Below are 7,753 nucleotides of genomic sequence, written 5' to 3'. Positions count from 1 at the left end.
CTCTCTTTGTCGTTTCATATATAACCTCAATTTTATGTTTCGAATTAAAGGAGGTTAATATTATTTTTTTTCAAACAAAGTTTAGTATAATTAAATAAATATTAATCACTAATTTTTTTCATTGATGATCTAGTATTTTTACTATAAAATCTATTAATATTTTACATTTTTACTCCTTTAATTTATTTTTTATTTTTATTGTATCCCGTTAACTTTATAAAAGTTTATTTTGATGCTTTAAACTTGTAAATTGGTTTATCTTGGTGTTTTTCGTAATAGAATTATCAAGTATGGTAGTTGATCGAATGGAAAATATTGATAAGGCATAAAATACTCTTTAGAATTCTATGTGATAGCGTGAATGAAACAACATGGTTTATATTCGAACTCAAGATAAAGAAAAAAAGAAAGTTATTATTAAAAACTTATATTTGCTTGGAACTCTGTGAAAGGGATGGGAGGAGATAAGTGTCACTTCCAATTTTGAATTCAGCAAATTAGAGTTTTTTATATTAAGAGTTATGATATGCCAAGTACGAGAAAAGAACATTTCTACAAATACATTTTTGTCGTTTCCTTTACGAGGTCTTCAAGATAAGTATGTTCAGGGTTCTTTATTTTCTATGTTTCTTGTTTAAAAGTGAACTATTTTTTTTTCTCAAATTTAGTTGTATGATTAAAGTTTAAACCTAATTATACCATCAAGTTATCACAAGGCCTTGCCAAAACCAGAATTTAGAGTATTTTGGAAGGTGTGTAAGCAATAGCTTACACTTATGCTTTATTCACTTGGGAGAGATCTCGAAAGTGAATGAATGGATTTGAGAAGATTTGAGGGTAAATTAATTGTTGTTTATTTAGGTGAATTTGGAGGTAAATGAGAGTAGATTTAGAATTAAAGTTTATGAAAATTAGTGTAGGATTTAATTGATGTGACAAATAAAAAAAATTTATTAAATTGGTAGAAATTAAAGATTATCAAAATGCCCCTAGTTATTAATGTAATATAAAATGATAATTGTTAATGTTTTATTTAATTGTAAAAAAATTTATAAAGAGAAAAAAATTAACATTAATTATTAAAATTAAGTTTTAAAATGTAAAAAATTATAATTTAGTAAAATGAAATTATTTTTAAATTTAATATTTTTTGTAATATAATTTACTACCAAGTATTTGATAATTGTTAACATTATACATAATTGTAAAAATTATTATTATTATTATTATTATTATTATTGACATGTGGGACCCACTTTGATGAGAAAAGAGAGAAAAATGAGGAGAGCTTTTGCATAGTTTATGTTTAAGAGAAAGAGAACCTATTTCTTTCATTTTTCAAGGAAATAGAATGTGCAGATGAACGTGTTTCTTTCACTTTTCAAAGGGAAAACACTTCTTTTAGTAGTGCTTCCATTACAGCAAATGTGCAGGCTTTTAGCGGTGCTTCCATTACAATCCGCACCACCTCCATAAACTCCTTCACATTGAGATAAGTGTCCACCACCTTAACAAAGTGTTCTCCCTATTCAAAGTTGCATCAGATGCACCATAAATCCACCACAAACTACCCGCTGAATGAACTCTCGTTGCCATTAACAACATCTCTCACCACTGCACAAGGTCATCATCAAGCTTTCAAAGCCCATGTAACTCAATCCAAACTTGTGGAATGGGTTAACCCGCTACTGGAACCGAATACGGTCTTCTTAAAATTAAATACGTAACTCTGAAACTGAAGAGGATGTAGTCGAATACACTCTCTCTAGAATTGAATACAAGTGCTTTGTTCTTTGTTGGAATCGAATACACTGCCTGCAGAATTGAATACATTTGCTTTGTATTATGTGACATGGCATGGAACTGAATAAACTTTCCTGGGATTGATTACAGTTGCACTCGAGGTCTGTGCATGAGAAGTAAATACTTCAATGTCAAGTAAATATCTTAATATAGCAGGGTAGTTTCATTATTTCATCGTGAATCAGCGCGAATCCGAGCATTTTGCGAAGATACAAAAACTTCACCCATTCCTCAAGTCCACGCTCTCACTCGCTCTTAAATCAATGCAAACGAACGTCCTAATCTTCGCATATCAGCGTGAATAGGAGCATCCACCCAAACGAACACATGCTTAGTGATGTGTAAAAATAACATCCAACACTAATAATTCATAAAAAGAACAAGAAAATGGTGATTGACAATGGAAGGCCTAATTAAAACTAAACAATTCCTTGGAACTTGTTCAACATAACTTCGGGTGTGTTTTGTTTTAAAGAATTAGTTTGAGGGAGAGTGAGTAGATGAATTTGATAGTAAATTGATTGTTGTTTTTTAGGAGATTTGGAGGTGACTAAAGGTGGATTTAGAAGTAAAGTTTGTAAAAATTGGTGTCGGATTTGACCGATGTGACAAATTAAAAAAATGGTTTAATTAGTAAAAATTAAAGATTATCGAAATACTCCTAGTTATAAAAGTAATATAAAATGATAAAAATTAATGTTATATTTAATAATAAAATGTTTATAAAGAGTAAAAAAATAAAAATTAATTTTTAAAATGTCAAAAAATTGTAATTTAATAAATTAAAATAATTATTTTTAATCACGAGAGAGGATATTGTCTATACGGAACAATTACACGACAGTGATGAAATAGAAAATTTTATGGTAACAAAGTATAACCAGAACAAAATCCATGCTATTTCGCAAAGTAAACCATCAAATTTTAATTCTACTTTGTTGACGTTATATTTTTTACATCATTTTTTAATTATTATAATAATTAAAATACTAATAATGTAATAATATTACTACTCTATTTACAGTAACAACAATGTAATAATAATTTGCTGTCAACATAATAATTTCTTAAGTTTATGATCGAGAAGCATGTGGACCAAAAAAACCAGGTCCAAGTGCTAATGAGGAAAAAGCTACACATAGCAACTCACCTCCTAGTCCCTCTACAATATGCAATTTCCATTCCCTAGCGACTCTTGTTCTTTGGTTCATTCATACATAGCATTCATCCTTTCTATGCTTCACCGCATCACTCATTCCTTTTCTCCATGTCTTCTTCTCCTACCACGTTTCACTCTCAACCTCATCCACATTGCTTCCTCTCATTCCCTCCACAACCACACAAACTGACTCGCTTCCGAATAGAGTCTTTACCTTCTCTAACATTCATACAACCCTGTAACTTTTCACCCTTCTCCTCTCGCTTCCAACGCAATTGCTTCGTTTCCACTATTATATAATTAAAATTATTTACTTATTTATTGTAATTCCCCATTCAAGGTTGATTGGTATCCATGGGGCAAAGAAGCCTTTGTTGAAGCGTGTAGGCACGACATGCCTATCTTCTTATATAGTAATTCTCTCCCTTTGTCTATTATGTTTTTCCTTTTGCCAATTTTGTTTGCGTAATTGACTGTGAAGCTTTGACTATGGTGTTCTTAGCGACAATTATGTTCGAAGTTGGCTACAACACTTGGCACTGGTATATATGTGCACGCGCGTTTTTTGTGATTGTTATAATTGCAAAAAAATCTACACTTTCTCGAGCACAATTTGTATGTTGATGCATCAAATCTTACTTAGAGAGTAAAGCACTTGCGTGCTAATATTGACTCCATCACTCCCACTGCAGTATGGACTCTCGGGCTACTTGATGAACCATGGGAGACTCTATGCATCACGATGACCTTGCTAGGGCGTTGCACCATGGCCTTGTATGTCTTCTATGTGTTGGAACTGAATCCATGAGGAGGGAACCGAATACAACATTTCTTGTATAACTTCTATCCATTGGAACCGAATCCAACACCATCATAACTGAATACACCTATTACTTCTATTACGCACATGAGTGGAACCAAATATAACCAATGTTGGAGCCGAATATATGTGTGTTCACCTCCTTGAAGCCCTCTTCTTCATAATTGGAGATGGAATTATAGAATAATCATAGGGCAAATGAGACTTTATACCTTTCATCCCTTCAAATTTCACCACATTCGCGGGTGATGGAAAAGTTCTTCATCCCGCAATTCCTTATAAATCAGTCGTCGCATTTCCTTTAAAATGAACACAAATTTCACCTCAATTTGTCGCTCTAAAAAATGTTTGAATAGTGAATTATGTTTAGGTAAACACAACCTTCATGTCATCCTCCTCCAACACGGAACTTGTAACGATGACATCATCCCATGCTAACGAGGGCGCTCCAAAACAATAGAGAAATCCATTCCATGAATACTAATAGAAGGGTCATACCTGATTGATGCACACAAATGTTGTAAACATGGATTGCTTGTATAAAAATAGAAATGGAAATCATGGAAAAGAAGATAAAAATATAAAATAGGAAAAGTATAGCAAACAAAATTATGCCCCCTATAATATAAATTCTACATAATAACAAATAAAACTAAATTCTAAAATACCCATGAAATAGTTCATTGTTCACTAAATCAAGTTAAACATTTTCAAAATTGGTAATCTTTATGCTCTCACATGGCTACAAGAAATTTTCTGCAAAGCCAAAGTAACTCTCAAAATATTGAATCTTCTCATGCATGCAGCGAATCGTCGAGGGCTAATTTGGTGCGCTCCCATTTTTTTTCTTGTTTTCTCTTATTTTCACTCTATAGAAGCCTTCCTTCCTCTTTTCCCTTGTAACTCAGACCAATATTTTAGAAATAAAACGTTTCCTTCATTTCTTCGTTTGTTTCTTTTCTTTGCGTTTGTTTTACTCTATTATTGTCATGGATCGTGATGTCAACATCTTCTTCAGTGTTGGTAATGGGCTATGTGAATGCCTGTTGAATTCAAGAAAGGCTTCTAAGATGTCAAAACACTTTACTAAAGTGTTTTGCTAGGCATCTTTGATCTTTCCCTCACTTCCGCTTCTTCTTTTTATTTTATTTTATCTTGTTTTTTCTTTGTTTTGATCTTCTTTCATAATGACTGGAGATTCAAAAGATTTTAAAGATTTCACTAATGAAGTTTTTGTTCATAGTTTTCTATATCTATATCCTAGTGAGAATCCTGCAATTTCCTTAATTTTACCCAGTCTTATGTAAGCAATTACCACTCGTGGAGTAGATTTATGATGATTGCTCTAAGTTCCTAAAACAAGCTAGAATTGTTCTCACCAGTTATATCAATATTATAGTCATATAATAATGTGTGAGGTATGTATATGCACTTGTTGTGTTCATATATATATATATATATATATATATATATATATATATATATATATATGAGATAAATGTACAAGTTCTAAGAAATGATGCAAATTATCTTAAATTAATTCATTTTAAAAGATAACTATACAGTCTCAAAAATAAAAATTTTAAGTTAATAGAAAACTTGACGTGATACTCAACCATAAAAAAATTATTTTCTATTTTATCTCAAATATATTATATCTTCATTTCAGATTTTGATTTTTTTCCTTTTAATTGTTATTTTGTAATCAATTCTCAATTTCAATAAGTTTTAAGTTGTTCTTCCTTTTATTTCTCATTAAATTATAATATCTGTAATCTCAGACATAGATTCAATCTAAATTTAATACTATTATGAGATTTACAACCATTAAAAAATTGTATTAAAAATGAGTGAAAGAGAAAACGATCCACATATACTATGCAATTAATTTTAAAACAAAGCAATACATTTAGGTATACTTGAATTGTACACCATAATAAATTAAGACTTAATTTATTTATTAATCACTACTAATAATATTGATAAGTATTTCAAAATTATGTCCAAATTGATTTAATACTATTAAAATTTACAATCTCTGACCGTTTTTATATTTTATAACTAAAAGTTGCCGCTATAATAGGTTTTAAATTTAAAAATTATTTTGACAAAGAGTAATAAATTTATTTTATTAAATGATTTATTTTTTATTGAAATTTTAAAAAAAATCATTAAATCACAATCATTAATATGAATTGTTTCGACCGAATCTGTGAGAACCCTGTTAAAACACACAAGCTTGTCGCAGACCGGGCGGACGATCACGAACGGTAAAGGCTGGCGGACAAGCAATGAAGCTGCTATGGACCGGGCGGACGCTCGCTCTCCAGCTGAAGCGGATCGAGCGGCTCTATCTCCAGGGGCTCTGGGCGCTGCTGAAAACCGGACGGACGCAGAACAAGTGGCTTTGGCGCTTGGTGGCACTTGGAGCTGACGAGAGCTGGACGGACGCTGCTGAATCCCACGACCTGAAGAAGGCCGGACCAAAACTGGACGGACGACCACCTCTCTGCCGAGGGTTGGACGCGTTGTGCGTGTGGCGGACGGTATGGCGACAGACTGACGCTACTCCGCGCTTCGGATTGGAGGCTGGACGGGTCTCTCCTTCTGTGCTCCCGGTGGTGGTCCTCCTGCTCCAGGACGGGTGGTCGGGTACTTGTCAAAGGCACTCCGACGCTCAAGTCAGTAATATGACAGAGTAGTTTGTGATGCATGTATGTATTGCATAGTAAGGAAAGTTGGTCCAGAACTCATACCTGGAACCTTTATTTATACTGATTGTAATGGGTTTTTACCTTTAGTGGGCCGGATAACGACCCTTTTACATTTAGTGGGCCTGATAACGGTCTAGTTGCGCCTTAGTGGATCATTAGCATTTAACCGTGTAGTTAACCAAGCGCGGGTCGGTTGGAAAGGATGGTCGGCCAGGGATGTCAACCTGGGTGGGCGGCCAGCTGGCTCTGCTGTACTGGACGCTCAGTTTTGATTGCCATCTTGGGCGGACGTTTGGTTCATGAATGGCTGGACGCTCGATCCTGATTGCCATCTTGGGCGGACGTTCGGTCCATTCATGAACCGAACGTTCTTGGAGGGTCACTCGGTTTATGACTGGGGAGTACCGGTCGCTACATGTTAGCCGCTCGCTCGGTCCATGTCAGGAGGACCTGTCGGTACATGAATTAAAAAATTAAAGAATATAATTTAATTATTATTAATAGTGAAATGGAAACGTATTAAAATAAAAAGAAATAGCTGGATTCGACTCATCAGTTGACTATTGATGCACTGATATCATCATCGAGTTAATAAGTAGTTTGATTTTTATAACATTAATTAAAACACAACTAATACTGTCTTGTCACACACACACACACACACATATATATATATATATATATATTAATAAATTATCATTGTAGTTCTTTACCTTTGTTTAGATTCAACTTGATTTCTTATGCCAAATAAAATTTAATTTAGTTGTTTATATTTTAAATGGGTTGAAAATACTCTTGACTAGTTGAGCATTACAAAAGTATAAACATAAAAAGAGACAAACTCGTATACTTCAAAAATTAAAAAAAAAATTAATGAGAAAGGTAGTGGAAGTAATATTATATTGAGAAAAAGGAATTTTTATATTATGAAATGAAATTATTGTATAAAGAAAAGGAAATATAAAAAGGGGTGGAGCAGGACGTAGGCATGTGGATGTTTGTTGTAATTTTCTTTCTTTTTCAGGTTTTACGTCACGGATTCAAATATCAAACAACCATTTTGTTTTCATTTGCCTAAATATTTCCCAACCCACACAAATGAGTTCTGGCACCATGCACAAGTTCACAAATGGCATGCTTCTCTACCTGATGTTCTACTTTTTTTGAAAAAGTTTCTGGAATCTACATTTAGATAAACAATTTGGAATATATATTTGTTTCCAGTGATAAAACTGTGCTAATATAAGCTTCAGAAAA

Source organism: Vigna umbellata, chromosome 5 (genome assembly GCF_029865625.1).
Source record: "Vigna umbellata cultivar VRB3 chromosome 5, Vumbellata_1.0, whole genome shotgun sequence".
NCBI lineage: Eukaryota > Viridiplantae > Streptophyta > Magnoliopsida > Fabales > Fabaceae > Vigna > Vigna umbellata.
This window is presented reverse-complemented; position numbering follows the sequence as displayed.